Source organism: Nicrophorus vespilloides, unplaced genomic scaffold (genome assembly GCF_001412225.1).
Source record: "Nicrophorus vespilloides isolate i.1.1-1 unplaced genomic scaffold, Nicve_v1.0, whole genome shotgun sequence".
NCBI lineage: Eukaryota > Metazoa > Arthropoda > Insecta > Coleoptera > Silphidae > Nicrophorus > Nicrophorus vespilloides.
This window is the reverse complement of record NW_017097773.1, coordinates 40,417-54,211: the sequence shown is the minus strand read 5'-3', so window position 1 is coordinate 54,211 and position 13,795 is coordinate 40,417. Positions and strand designations below refer to the sequence as shown.

The window sequence follows — 13,795 nt, the reverse complement described above, 5'->3', positions numbered from 1 at the left end:
TGTAAATGAATGTCGAATAATAATTAAAAAAGCAGCGTTTTACAATAATGGTATATTTATTAAATTATTCAATAGCGAAGGTTGGCGAATTCGACTACAATCAGTTAAAGAGGAAATGCGTTTCATAATGAAAACAGAATTTTTATACGTGAATTCAATAGTACATTAAACGTTCATGTAAAACTTTTTTTTTTGCAAACGCACCAAAAAAAAAATCCCTTGTGTTGTAAAACTGATGCAGATTTAATTTTGTTTTGTTAAAAAGTACACTTTTTCAATTGAAGTTTTACACAATTAATATTGTTATTTTAAATATCCTTGGTAACTGGATTTTTAAAGCAAAGAGCCATTTTTTAAGATATTGCTTGTTAAAAATAGGCTAGGGAGCCGCACGTAGCATTAAGATTGCTAATGAGAGCCGCAATTTATTATCAAAAGAGCCACAATATTATTTACTTGATTAATTTTACATTTACTCAAAATTTAAACCTAGTAATTTATTTTATTTTAATTAGTAGAAAAATTAGAAGATGTATAACCAAAAAATTAATATTGTAATATTTCTAATCGGTAATTTGTATTGTATCCCTCATGTATTTTCAGGTTTTCTGAAAATTTAAACCTTCCGATAATCCGAGATAATTTTGAAAACCGTAGCAAAAGACAGGTATTTCTTAGTTTATTGTCAGGATATCCTTTTAGACCATCTATACCAAAGTGAATTATTACCAGTTTTATTGCCTCAAATTTCCTGACAAAAGAAACTTGTATTCGGTAAAAGTCAGGTATGCTTCAAAAAACCTTTTGTATAATAACAACAAGAGTTGTACAACTTTATTGCAATTAGATTTTTTTAACATTAATATATTAAATTTTATGTTTTTTTTTATGGATTATCGAAGTATAATTTATTGTATGTATAAAATAATAATCATAGATTATTTTGCCAATAAAGTGAATGAATTAAAATATTAATATTTAGACCATATAATTAATAATTTTATTTATTAATTAAATGATCATTTGTATGGTTTGTATTTATTATTAGTCGTAATTTTGATAATAATTTGTACTTCCTTTAAAACGATTGATGTTAATTAGTGATTTTATATAATTGTTCAATTGTGGACATTGTCCACTCATTCATCCACGTAAAATTTGCGTATTAAATATAATTTAGTATTCGTAATTTGTCCGTTTTTAAATTGTTAACTTAATTAATGTAAATTAAAAAAATCATAAACTGTAGTTTTTCGACATTTTCCCGGACTATTTGAAACCGGACTAATCGAGAAACTAAATACAGACATCATAAGTTTATTAGTATTATTTATTTGTAATTAAATTAAACAAGTAGATTTTGTATGTTTGATATTTTTTTATTGATAATTGGTTATTGGTTATTTTATTGAAAGATAAAATAATGCCAGTTGAAATAATAGAAACATGGAGGTGAAATTAGTCACCACGGAAGGACAAGAAGCACGTTTCGTCCTCCAACATTAGCATAATTCGAGTACAATGTTGGGGGTATTCCAAAGGGCAACGATGATAAAGGGTGCGCGCAAGACGAAGGAGCAGGAGTGAACTGAAATGGAATAAAATCCACCCCCTCTGTAGACGATTCCTTTTATTTTTTTAATTATTTCGGGTGTCGTGGAGCAGTGATAGATAGATATAAAGAGTGTATTAAGAATGGGCCGTTATCGGCGAATGATTGTCAGCGCGGTCACAGTACCAGCTTTCACATTCGAGAATTAATTTCCTGTCGGTATTCTCAAAAAAAAAAGACAAGTAGTAGCAGAAGAAGAAGAATGGGAGGAGGAACATCAAGCAAACGAAATATATAAATAAATGAATAAAAAAAAAAGGAAAAGGGGAGAATGGCAGAGGAGTGCATTTTCAGCTAACCGCACATTGTTTGGGCTAATATGAAAAACTGAACGGTTTCCTCACTCTATCTGAAAGTATATCTCTCTTCGAGACGCGAGAAATTTAATTAAAATTCAATCACGAAACGGGTGGAAGAAGATTCGGAGTCTGAGTTTTATATATATATACTTGTGTATATATATATATATATTTATAACAGCGAGTTATCTATATCGAGAGGGGTGGTTGCAGACGCCACCTCACGAGAAAAAGCGCCCCTTAAAAATAGTGAATTGTCGACATAATGTATCTCGAATGGAACAAGCAGGGCATGTTCATGAGATAAAGACAGTTTCCTCTGGCCGTTCTTGGTCGCTGATGCGAATTGTCAGCGGCGGCTGCTATTTTACCACCTTAATTTCCTCCTCATTGATAACGTAAGTTTAAAACGTCCCCCACTCTCGCTTCAGAAAAGACGCGGCAAATTTAAACCGTTCAAAAGGACTTTGTTCATACGCCCACGGATAAGATACTAATTCTTTCTCGTGCCCTTTTTTTTGTTGTTGTTGTCGATAACGCAAACCCATTTAAAATTTAAAACCTCCGGGAGGCGGTGAACATTCAAGGGAAAATGAATCTATCCTCTGTTCTCGCTCGACATGCGTCAGAGCACTCAGAAGATTTATAAGATTATTATTCAATAACATTTATTTGTACTGTAAGGTATAAAAGAAAGCACGAAATCTTTGTAACTACAGTCGAATGAAAAATTGTAATCGCCTTTTGCCCAGTTTCAGACGATTTAAGTACTTGTTATGTTATTTAATTGGAATATTTGAAGTCAAGCAGATTTATTTTATAAGTGGAAGATTACTTTAGTAAATATATAATAATGTATATATAATATAAATTGCGTTTTAAAAACTTTATATTTAATTGAAATATTAATTCACTTATTAATAACAATTTACATCTATCAACAAAGATTTGTTCTAATATTAAAAATAAAGAGAAATGAAAAGATATTTTATGGTATTAATGATAACTATTATTGAAACAGTTAAACTTAAATAATGAAAAAAAGGACAATAATAAAATTTCTATATTTCCTGTCGACTATTTATTTTAATAAAGTTTTGGATATTGACCATAACGAAATAAATACAAATAACTATGTTCATTAATCTATTTTTTTTTTCATATTTTGTTTGTAATTAGATTCAGTATAAAACGTAATTATTTTTAGAAAAAAAGTAAATAATTAACTTTGAAATAGAAAATTTCAGATACTTTAGTTAATTTGAGAAGTTCGTGTAAAGTTTCCAGATTTGATACACACTTTTCGAGAAAATTTCATGTTATAATTTCCGTTTCCCGGGAAAAAAATCGGGAAAAGTTTCTATATATTTATGATGTGTTAGTCCACAATAAAGATAAAAGTGTGGTATAATAAATACAAATAAAAGATTTGTTAAAAACATATATGTGTAATAATTGAATATTTTACTAGATTATTTAATTTAATTGTGTAATACATCAACACGGCAGAGCAGAGGTGGTTTTTAATCCTGTTGATCCTGGCCCTTAATGCTCGCTACTACGTGGGACGGCACGCAGACCGCGATCCAATCCGAGTGTAACTAGGATGATCCAGAATTTGCACATCAGTTTATTAGGTTAAAAAAACACACAGACATACAACAGTTCATGCAAATAAAATCGATCATAATCAATTATCGTTAATTTTCATTAATCTTTAATCCTTAAATTGATTAAATTAATTATAGCGATAATAATAATTATGATTGCACTCACATAAGCAGTTTATAATAACAGAACCGGGGTCACCAGATAAATAGGATTTAATAATACCTGAAAGTAATTAGTATTCTACGTATGTGGACATTTAACGACGGGCAAAGTACGGCAGATTTAATTAAAAACAAAACTCGTTCAACGTTTTCTATAAATAAACAAATTTGTAACAAATTGCAAAATAATCATTTTCTGGTAAATAATTTACGTCTCAGAAAGGAAATTTTATTACTAACTAAATTCAAAGAATTTATAATATGATTATTAATTCAAGTACAGATTTGCTTGAAATATAAAATAGTCTCTTAATATAAAAAAAATAAGTTTTGTTGATTTACAAACCGTACTATAATGAACATGAACTAATTGAAGTATTTTTGTATATATTTGTAATATAAATGGAACGAGTTTAATCCGTTCCCAAATTTCCGGATATTTACTCGTATAGTGAAACATATTCAAAAATACACATAATATGTGTATACAAGTCATAAAAATGATATAGCAGGAGCGCAATCCGGGACTTCTCTTCTCATCGACACTCGTTATGCGAAACATCACTCATTCATTATTTTGAATCAATGCATTAAGATATTATAATTAAATTTACCTCAATTGTGTATACAAATATTGTTATTATATTCAATTAATATAATTGCAAAATTATTCAATTCCCGGCGCATCCACCTTAACGCAAATGAATAAAATTTATATTGTATTTTCTCAGTTTACTTATATGACTTTCTTTATAAAAAACAATATTATGTAATATTACATGTAAATCGACTACAATCTGTTTGCCACACTCATTATAATATTTTAAAATATTTAAAAATGGACATATTTTTTCTTAATAAAAATGCAGAATTCAATCAATTCTTAAATAAAACTTTCAGTTAAGAATAATTAAAAAGTCAATCTTATTTTAATATATTTTCTCTAATTAAGTTCTATTGTTTCTATACAAACGATAAATTAACGTGCTATAATGGAAATCATTGAAAAACGTTTACTCCTATTAATATATATATAAGATTATCACGTATATGTACTATTTTTTTATTAACCAAGAAATATTATATAATTTAGAAAAATAAATGTTATTACACAATCAACATTTATTATTTGTTTGCTTAGATCATAGATGTTCTGTGAAGTTCCATAGCAGATTTTAAAACAATAGTATAGGAATTTTCAATGTTTAAAAAAAAAACCATTATTTGTTATTTTTGTCCTATTTTTTGCGTTTGCTTGATTTTTTTTTTCAATTAGATTGTCTAATATAAAAAAAAGTATTAAGGCCCTATTATTTGTTCCATTTTCAACCAAAATGATGATCCGAGGATCAGATTTTACGTAAGTAGTTTCCATCCAATTAGGGTTATTGTCGGGAGGATAACGAAAATTGGCTATATTGGCCGGATCATAAAATTTAATAACGTTATTAATTATAAAGATAATAGATATATATATATTTAACAAACTTGCAACATTATAAAAATATAATAATTTTGTTTATATTTATAACTATATTTTTTATATATGTATGTAGCAGCGTGTACAAAATTAAAATTTATATAATCATATAAAACCCAGAATGCAAGTGATTTTTTTTTTCAATACTAACATTTAATGTTTAAAAATGTGTATGACTGGTTGCATAGTAATCCACTTATAAACGCTTAAAATATTTAAGGTTTTCTTTCTTTCTATTAATCCATTTTGATACAAATATTTTGAAAGATTGTGATTTCCACTAGGTCAAAACTTAAATAATCTTTGGTGAATTTCCTATTTAAAATGCATAAGAATGCTTTTATTTATCAATTCGCATAACCTTCGACCTTAATATGTGAATTGATAACATTGATGACTAACCCACAAACAAACAGAATATTATTACTATATGTCTATAAGTCAAATATCAAGGTCTGATTGTTTTCTATAAATGGATGTCTTTAGAAAAATCTTGTAGATTTTCTATTAAATTTCTTATTGAAATATGGTTCAGTTTTTAGGTAGTTGTATACTTTAATTATCATTTTTTAGTAAAGTTGGAAAATTGGAGTTACGCGTGAATACGTTACATACTGGAGGGAACTATCCAGTTGAGTTTGTAAAAGTTCAGAAATTGATATTAAGTTGTGCGATGCGCGCTGGAACGGGACGTTAAATTGGTTTGTTCAGTTGGTTCATTCTTTGCGAGGGGTTGGTAGGTTGGTTGGTCGTTCGCTCGCCGCGCAGTAAACACACTGATTATGTATGATGTACGATTATTGAGTTGAATAAACAGTCCGCGTGTGAAGCAATGTACTACTACTTCTATATAGTACGGAATATACAGTAATGTATGTATATAAAATAGGAGGCGGCGGAGGATGGTGGATGGAGAATGGAGGAAGAAGATCTATCCTGTTTTCCTTACAGGACTTAGCGCGTGATATATAGCGGTGTAGCTATGAGGATTATACACCTACTCCTTTCTTCATAAATTCGCGGGGCACGCGTCTCTCTCTCTACGCCATATAACTCGGGTATCGTTTCGCGTTAGGAAGGATATCTTAATAAGATTCATGAAAGGTCCCCATATTTTATATTCGCCTTCAGCCCTCGCGCGCCTCCCGGGGGTTGAGGGTGGCGGCGGTATGTGTGTGTGTATACCAGTGTCCAAAAACGGTGGCGGGAGATGCTGCTGGTGTGTCGGCAGCGGTGAGGGGCGGCTGCGGCGGGGGCGGTTTTCCAGATAAGCGCATTGCCTGGCGAGGCTGAGGCTATCTAATGATGCCGGCGGTGCTCGCTGGGTGCTGCTCGTATAGTAAGTATGGTTGGTAGGCAGCGATTTCGTCCAGATATATCATAATAATTCCTAGCTAACTGCATTCGCGCCGCCGTGCTGCTGTGCAAGCCAACAATATAATTCCAAGAACGCCGTAAATCTCAACTTTTAGGAGCGCACGAGGCCCGCTCTAAGAGAGGGAAAGAGAGCGGCGGCGGCGGAGAAGGCGGTTGTGGGGTTGTCGGTGTGCGAGAGGTGTGGGCGGCTGTATGCGAGGAGCTCGGAAAGGAAGGGGATTAAAGATCAGTAATCTTATAGGATAGATGAATTATGGCGGTATTTCCCAGCGCCATTCCCGCTCCTCGCAAAAATCCTTTATGTTTCCTTAGAAATTGCCATTTAATTGCCCGAGATTACGGGAACAAAATTAATTAAGATTCTATAGGCCATGCATCTTGGGATCGGCGGAGAAACTGTCAGGTATACACACACACACACACTTAACCACCGCCTCCACCTCCCCCAATAACCGCCACCTCCAAGCAACTCGGCCGACCGATTTTCCGTTTATTATATTCCAACAACCGCCACCTCATATTTTATTCTGTATCTTCCTTAATCTCTCTGGTCTCCCGTTTGCCGCCTCTCTCCTCACTCTTTCTCTTTCTAACTCACTCCTTCTTGCTTATGGCTTCTTCTTGCATCCCAGGCCTGGGACCTGCAATCGGCAATAACCATTAAACATACCAAAAAGATAGCCCGCGTCGAGCTAAGTCTAACTTTGCGTGGAGCACACACACAAAATAATACTTCAGTGCATATATCACGTCCTCCGGTAGAAGCAACGCCAGAAGAGTCCTCCCCGCCGACGGCCGCGACAAAGACAAACATATTTCATTTTGTATGTGAGCTTTATGAGCTGCATGGCCCTTATCAGTGCTGCCTATACCAAGACCATTCCCTCCTCCTCACCCTCTATTTTTTTTTCTTCTTCTTCTTCTCCTGTCCTCCTCTCTTCCACCCTAATCTCGTTTACTTCTTAGCCCCTGAAAAATGATACTCCACACACAACAACGTCAACTAATTACAATTGCAACCCTGATTCATATCGCCTTCTATTTCATTAATCTATAGCATTCGTTCCGAAATACGCTCATCTTTTCGAGTACTTACACATAGTTCTCTCAAATAATAAGTGGTCCTGACGTTATATTACAAAAGTTACACAGGATTAATAACTAATCTATTTATTATATAATATTTGATCACTTGTTCTTTTTTTAAATATCGACATCTATGGTTATTATTGGATTAAATACAAACATAAGTTAGCTTATAGACACATATAAAAAATCATAAAATAAACAGTAGAAAACAGTTCTTTCTATCGACCAAAGATCGAATTTTCTTGGTATATTACTTAATAATGTCGAATACCAGAAACTTGTCTTTCAGTATCCAAACATTCAGCTTCAGAGTTTTTACATTCTCTATATTATTATTATGGAATCTCAATGAATGAAACTAAATAATAGATCCAAAAATATGTATAGTTAATTCAAGATATTGTGATGCGTAGCAGACGTCAAGAAGCAACAGATGAATACGCATTTATGTGTAGAAGATACGCAACGTTTGATAGCCTGGTTTAGATGTCGTTGAAAGGAAAAGGTTTAGGGTATCGATTGAATGTATACACGAAACTTCAACAGCTATCACAATAATAAGGAAACTGTATAAAGGATGAGTAAGGGGTAATGTCAGATAAGGTATCAAATCGATTTGGTGATATTAAAAGATATTCTAACTTTAGTGGCAATAATACATTACAAGGCTATATAATTCTACTACTAATACCTTACAATATTAATATACGAAATGTAAGTATTGTAGTAGTTAGAAGAAACATATTAGACTATGGAATTCCTACCTTCATCTATCATTGTAAGCATATTTATCATATGTATTTCTGATCTTATTTTAGTCGTTGATTTATTTTATTCAATCTTTTTCAATTATATTTTTTCAATTGCAGAGAGTTGTAGTTTTTCAATACAATACAATTATTTATTAATTAAAAGGTTTTACACTATCGATCAAAATATAACTTTCTTAAGCCAAAACTTAAATTTAGATTTTTTTTAACTGAATTTTTATATATTTTTTAAGTTCTATGTATATTTTGATTGAATTTATTTTGGTTATTTATAAATAAACTAAAATGATGTATAGCAATGATGATTTGCATATAAAAACGTTTAAACGCAAGGCAAGAATCTTCCCCTAATGTAATAAACCTCGAACTGCCCTATGACATCCGAACTCGCATCCCTAAACTCCCGACCTTTCTCTGCTCCTCTGCCTTCTGTTCAAATAACAGTGAAGACTATTCAAGATAAACGTAGCTTTTACTATGCCATGAATAAATATGTGTGAAGACATAAAAAAATCTACATCATTTTCAGAATACTTTATATAATAGATTAATTTTGTTATAAATGTTTTAATAGGTAAAAAAAATAGAAAGTTTTGTTTATTATTATATGTTTCTAATTGAATTACTGTTGTATTGATTACAATTAGAATTAACATATAAACTTTCATTGTACTGTAGTCCTATATAATAGGATTAGGTTCAAGCCGAATTAATTATAATTAATTGCACTATTATCGATTTCTAATAAATAATACATCAATTAACTACTTTTAGAATTATAAAACAAAATGGTTTTTGAACCAGTTTTTTTTTAATAATTTTATATTTGTAAACTCATACATACATACTGGTAGTTCAAGGATATCCAAGAAATGCGCAATGTTCTATATATCATGTTGTCAAATTTTGGCTTTGCATGAATTGTATTTAATATGCAGCGTTATCACTAACTGAAAATAGAATGAGGTTATTAAATGATCTCGCGGTGAAATTGGGACTATGGAAATTATGCGGATGGATGGTGGAGCGAAGATCCGAGAAGCAGATGAGGGTTAGTTTTGTTGGGACCCCACGACTGCGGCGAAGGGTAATAATAAGTATGCACGCGTGAAGTTCGAATCAATAAAGGGCGCTTAGTGTTTTAGGGAAAGTTTCGAGGAAGGAGATCGTTTTTCGCGCGCGTCTGTCGTCTCAGCTGCTCACCGGGGACGAGGCAAACTATAAGCCGGGCTTACTGCTTACGGCCCGGGCTTCACACTTGATCATATTTATGCGATGTCCGGATTATCGGTAGCTGACTACCTCTTACAACTCCAAGACGCCTTAAATCGATTTATGAGACACCCAGTACTTAAGATGTTTCTATAAATTCTTGTTAGATTGTAATTAGCTCGAAGGGGGGAAACTTTACGAGGCCGGCTCGTACCGCGGCCATCCCCTAATTTATTTATATATCGAGCACGCTCTAATTTATACCCCCTTAACTAACTGTTACCCACTTTATACACCCGATTAGTTTCTTTCCTGCACATTTTTTTTTAAATTCTTACCCAGTTACAAAAAAAAAAGTAAGTGTGTTTATGGAGTTCCGTTTGTATGTGTATACAGATCTTTTGATGATGCTATTGAAACAGGATGGGCTGTTCAGTTGAGCGAGCATGAAAGCTGTAGGGGATGTAGATTGGGATGGGGATGGGTTAGGAGGGTGCGTTTTAAATTTGGATGAGCCGAGGAGAGCAACAGGTTAGCAGGCGTTAGCACGCGGCGCTCAGAGACCGGAGATCCTGGAAAAGATTAATTTGATGGAAAGGACACCTGACCGAAGGATCGTCGTCCGGGCACGTGTAATTGGCCATTAGTGGTAATTTTATGCTTTACTTCTGTTCGCGGCTCGTGGCCAGAAACCCCTGCCGCCCTAATTGAACGAGCCCCGTGATTTTGGACTTCCCCCGGTTATAATTAGTTGAAAGCTCGCTTTCCACTTTGGCAACCTTAAAGACGTGTATTGACGCAAAGACATTAATTCCATCTAAGTCAGCTTCTTGAATGACCGCACGGACCGCCGCTCTATAGACGATACTCCGCTACCAATTAGGAATCATATAGAAACTTCACCTGACAGAACCGCTACGTTTGCCTCCTTTTACCATTAAATACCCAAACTCTCCGGGGACAAACACAAAGATAATACTATATACAACAAACTGAAAACCAGCCAACCGCCAACCTTACCGACGTCGACCGCCTCCCCCTGCCGCTTCCTTTCACCTGTAAGGCGGCAGCGGCTGTGGCTGTTCCTGCGGTTCAATCCTCCAGCCACAGCCTGCTTACAATCTTCCTCTAAATACCTACAGACCGATTTCATCATTACTCTTTTTCAATCCATTTCCATTTCAAATCATATTCATTGTAGAAAAAAATACATAAAAAACATAGTTTTATATATCCATGATACAAAATATTATTTTACTTATAGGACAGCATTTAAAAAAGATGAATTATTATAAAAGGGACAAAGTTTGTAAAAGGAACAGCAAAGTAAGTAGAGTTTCATCTGATCTCTATTTCTACAGAAGATAAAGCGCTGTGTCTCAACTATCATTTAGTACCTTGTCGAGTACGGGAGATTACACGCGGTCCTTTTCCGCTTCCGGTCAATTCCCTTAGCTCTAGGACAACAGCTCGACCAAAAATCGCTTCTGAACAATTCATGGTGCATTCAATGTTTTCCCACGTATTATATTCTTCATACAATATATTTATAACTAAAATATAAATGATAATTAAATAAATTATTAATTAATTTCAAGTAATTTAAAAAAATATAAGGAGAAAATTAGAGGGGAATGTGAATTTATACATAAAATTACTGAAAAAAAAGTTATTACAGCCCAAGTCCTTTAGGTCCTTACTAAGGACGAATATATGTGCTAAACTACAAAAGCTTTCGGTTAATAAATGAACTTAATAAAATAAAATGGTATTTGTAACAGTGATTTTTATTTAATTAGTTATATATATATAATGCGTCTTTTTACATATGTTTAAGTCATTTCGTCATTTCGTTACGCCAAAATACTTAAATTAATTGATTCATTTAAAAGTTATTGTAAATAAAATTCACTTGAATTTATTATTTTTATTCTCCGAGAATTCATATGTTCATATTTGCGGTTTTAAGCTAGAATTGGTAGAGTATATTCCGATTCTGTGCTAGTGGGATTATCGACTCGAACAATTCCACATTACCACTTGTGGAGCGTATAACAGAGATTATAAATAACAATATTTACAAATATATTTTATTAGTAAATGAAATTAAAACAATTTAATTACTCTTTATATACATTTTTTTTCTACTATTATTTTTAATTATAACTGATAAAAATTCTTTCAAACTGTCCGTTAAATGTTGCAGTAATGATAGAAAACATTCATACCGTAAGAGAAAATCAATAGAGCTTTTAGGGTATTTCCAACAAGAGCATCACACGTTATTAATATACGTCAAACAACGAATTACTGAATACTGGGAAATGTGCCCTCGCACATATTCGTTAAAATAATGAAAGTAATTGATACCAAATGCGACTGGAAAAAAAATCACGCATGAAAAAACAAATGCATCCATAAAAACACATGTGTAACTTAAATGTGCGGCACTTAAAATCTAAAGTTGCATAAAATGAATGTATATTAATTACATAACGTAATTATTAGATATATTAAGACCATAACTATAAGAACCAAGTAAGTTTTCATATTAATAATACCAGACACATTAACGATACTTGTGATTTATTTATAGCTCATCAAAAGAAATTAGATTACATAATTTAAAGAAAAATAAAGAAAACATTTAATTTGGTAATTAAACTTATTTTATTGAATAATTATATAATTTTTTTCAAAAGCAACTTAAATAATTCCTCATTAATTAGTTTCAATCACGTTAGTCAAATTTAATACAATATAAAAATATATTTACAATAATTACTTTATTTATACATTTTTTTTTAAATAAATTCTTAAAGAGATTTAAAATATTTTGCCCTAATTCTGTTCCAAATTAACCGACATTTCGATATTGGATTTTCTATTTACTATCACTAATAATAATACCATGTTAGATTTTGTGATACTACTCTCTTCCAATAAAGTATGTCATGTAAATGGTTATGTAAATCCATAACCACTGAATAAGATACAAGCAGTTTTTATAACAATTAATTTCGTATTGGATTTTGTGATATGGATAGCAATATAATTAAAGGATTTCCTAATTGTAAAAAGATTTACATAATGGTTATGCAACCATCGCATCGTGGAGGTGTCGAGGTAATATAACGTAAGACTACAGGCGGCTTAGATGTTCGGTATCGGAATACTGGTATTCGATAAGAGAGGGCGAGTTGGGTTTATTTGTTTGAATCAATGAAATAGTATCAATTAACAAAAGAAGGAATTGTTCAAATTAGAAGCGTGAAGGGTTCTTAATGGATGGAAAAGTACTGGAGACTCAAACTAACAGCGAAAGGATTCTGATTATCGTCGATCCGCGATCTGCACCTCGTGACGTAGTCTTTGTTTTTTTTATTTTTGCACTATTGTTTCAACAAATATTTGTCCGATCCACTATTGGGGGATTCCTGTTGCCAAGAAAAGTGGCTCAAGGTGATTCGCGAACTTGCACGGAACACCGTTTACGTAATGATCCAGGCAATTAGTCCTGTTCGCTGGCGGTAGGTAATCCAGAGGAAGAAGACCTGTCGTCAAGGATAACGGGCAATCTGCAGTTTGTCAGAATCAGCAAATTTCAATTCTTAAATCCCATATTAGTTAGACGTCAATATCGGATTTATGAAGTCCGGCAGAAAAAGGTCATGCAGTCAACTGAGGATAACTAGATTTTTACGAGTGGCCCCGTCTATTTAGTTTCACCGGAAGTAAATCCCGCATCCGATATTCAAATTCCCAGTCCGGTTCCGCTTTTTATTCATGTAGACATAAATATAGAGATACGTTTTTGTATATGTATATATACATATTCCCGGTCGTTCGTTCTTTTCCTTCTCGGAACGGTTTTCGGCGACAACGTGTTAATTGAAACGGCGCGTTTCGAAAGCAACGTCTCGGATGTCACGTAAAAACGAGGTTTTAGAATGGAAATTGTATGCTTGTATCATGTACACCTATGCACATTCGGGACTCGAGCAGGATTCCTACGTGCATGCATATGCACATGAATATGAACATTAACATGCATATGGTTCTTCTTTCTTTAGATGCTATGCGTTTCGAGGATGCGGGGAAGAAGAAAAGGAACAAGGTGCATGCATGTGCTCGTCGGCACGCATCGAAGCAACCAAAGATAATCCTTATCAGTCCATAGATAC

At 32.9% G+C, this 13,795-nt stretch overlaps 1 protein-coding gene across 2 annotated transcripts in view; it reads right to left on the bottom strand.

The window, feature by feature from the left end:
* Nucleotides 1–13,795, bottom strand: part of LOC108560949 (solute carrier organic anion transporter family member 5A1-like) — a 101,565-nt gene that overhangs the window by 49,709 nt on the left and 38,061 nt on the right. The gene's annotated exons all lie outside the window — the stretch shown is intronic.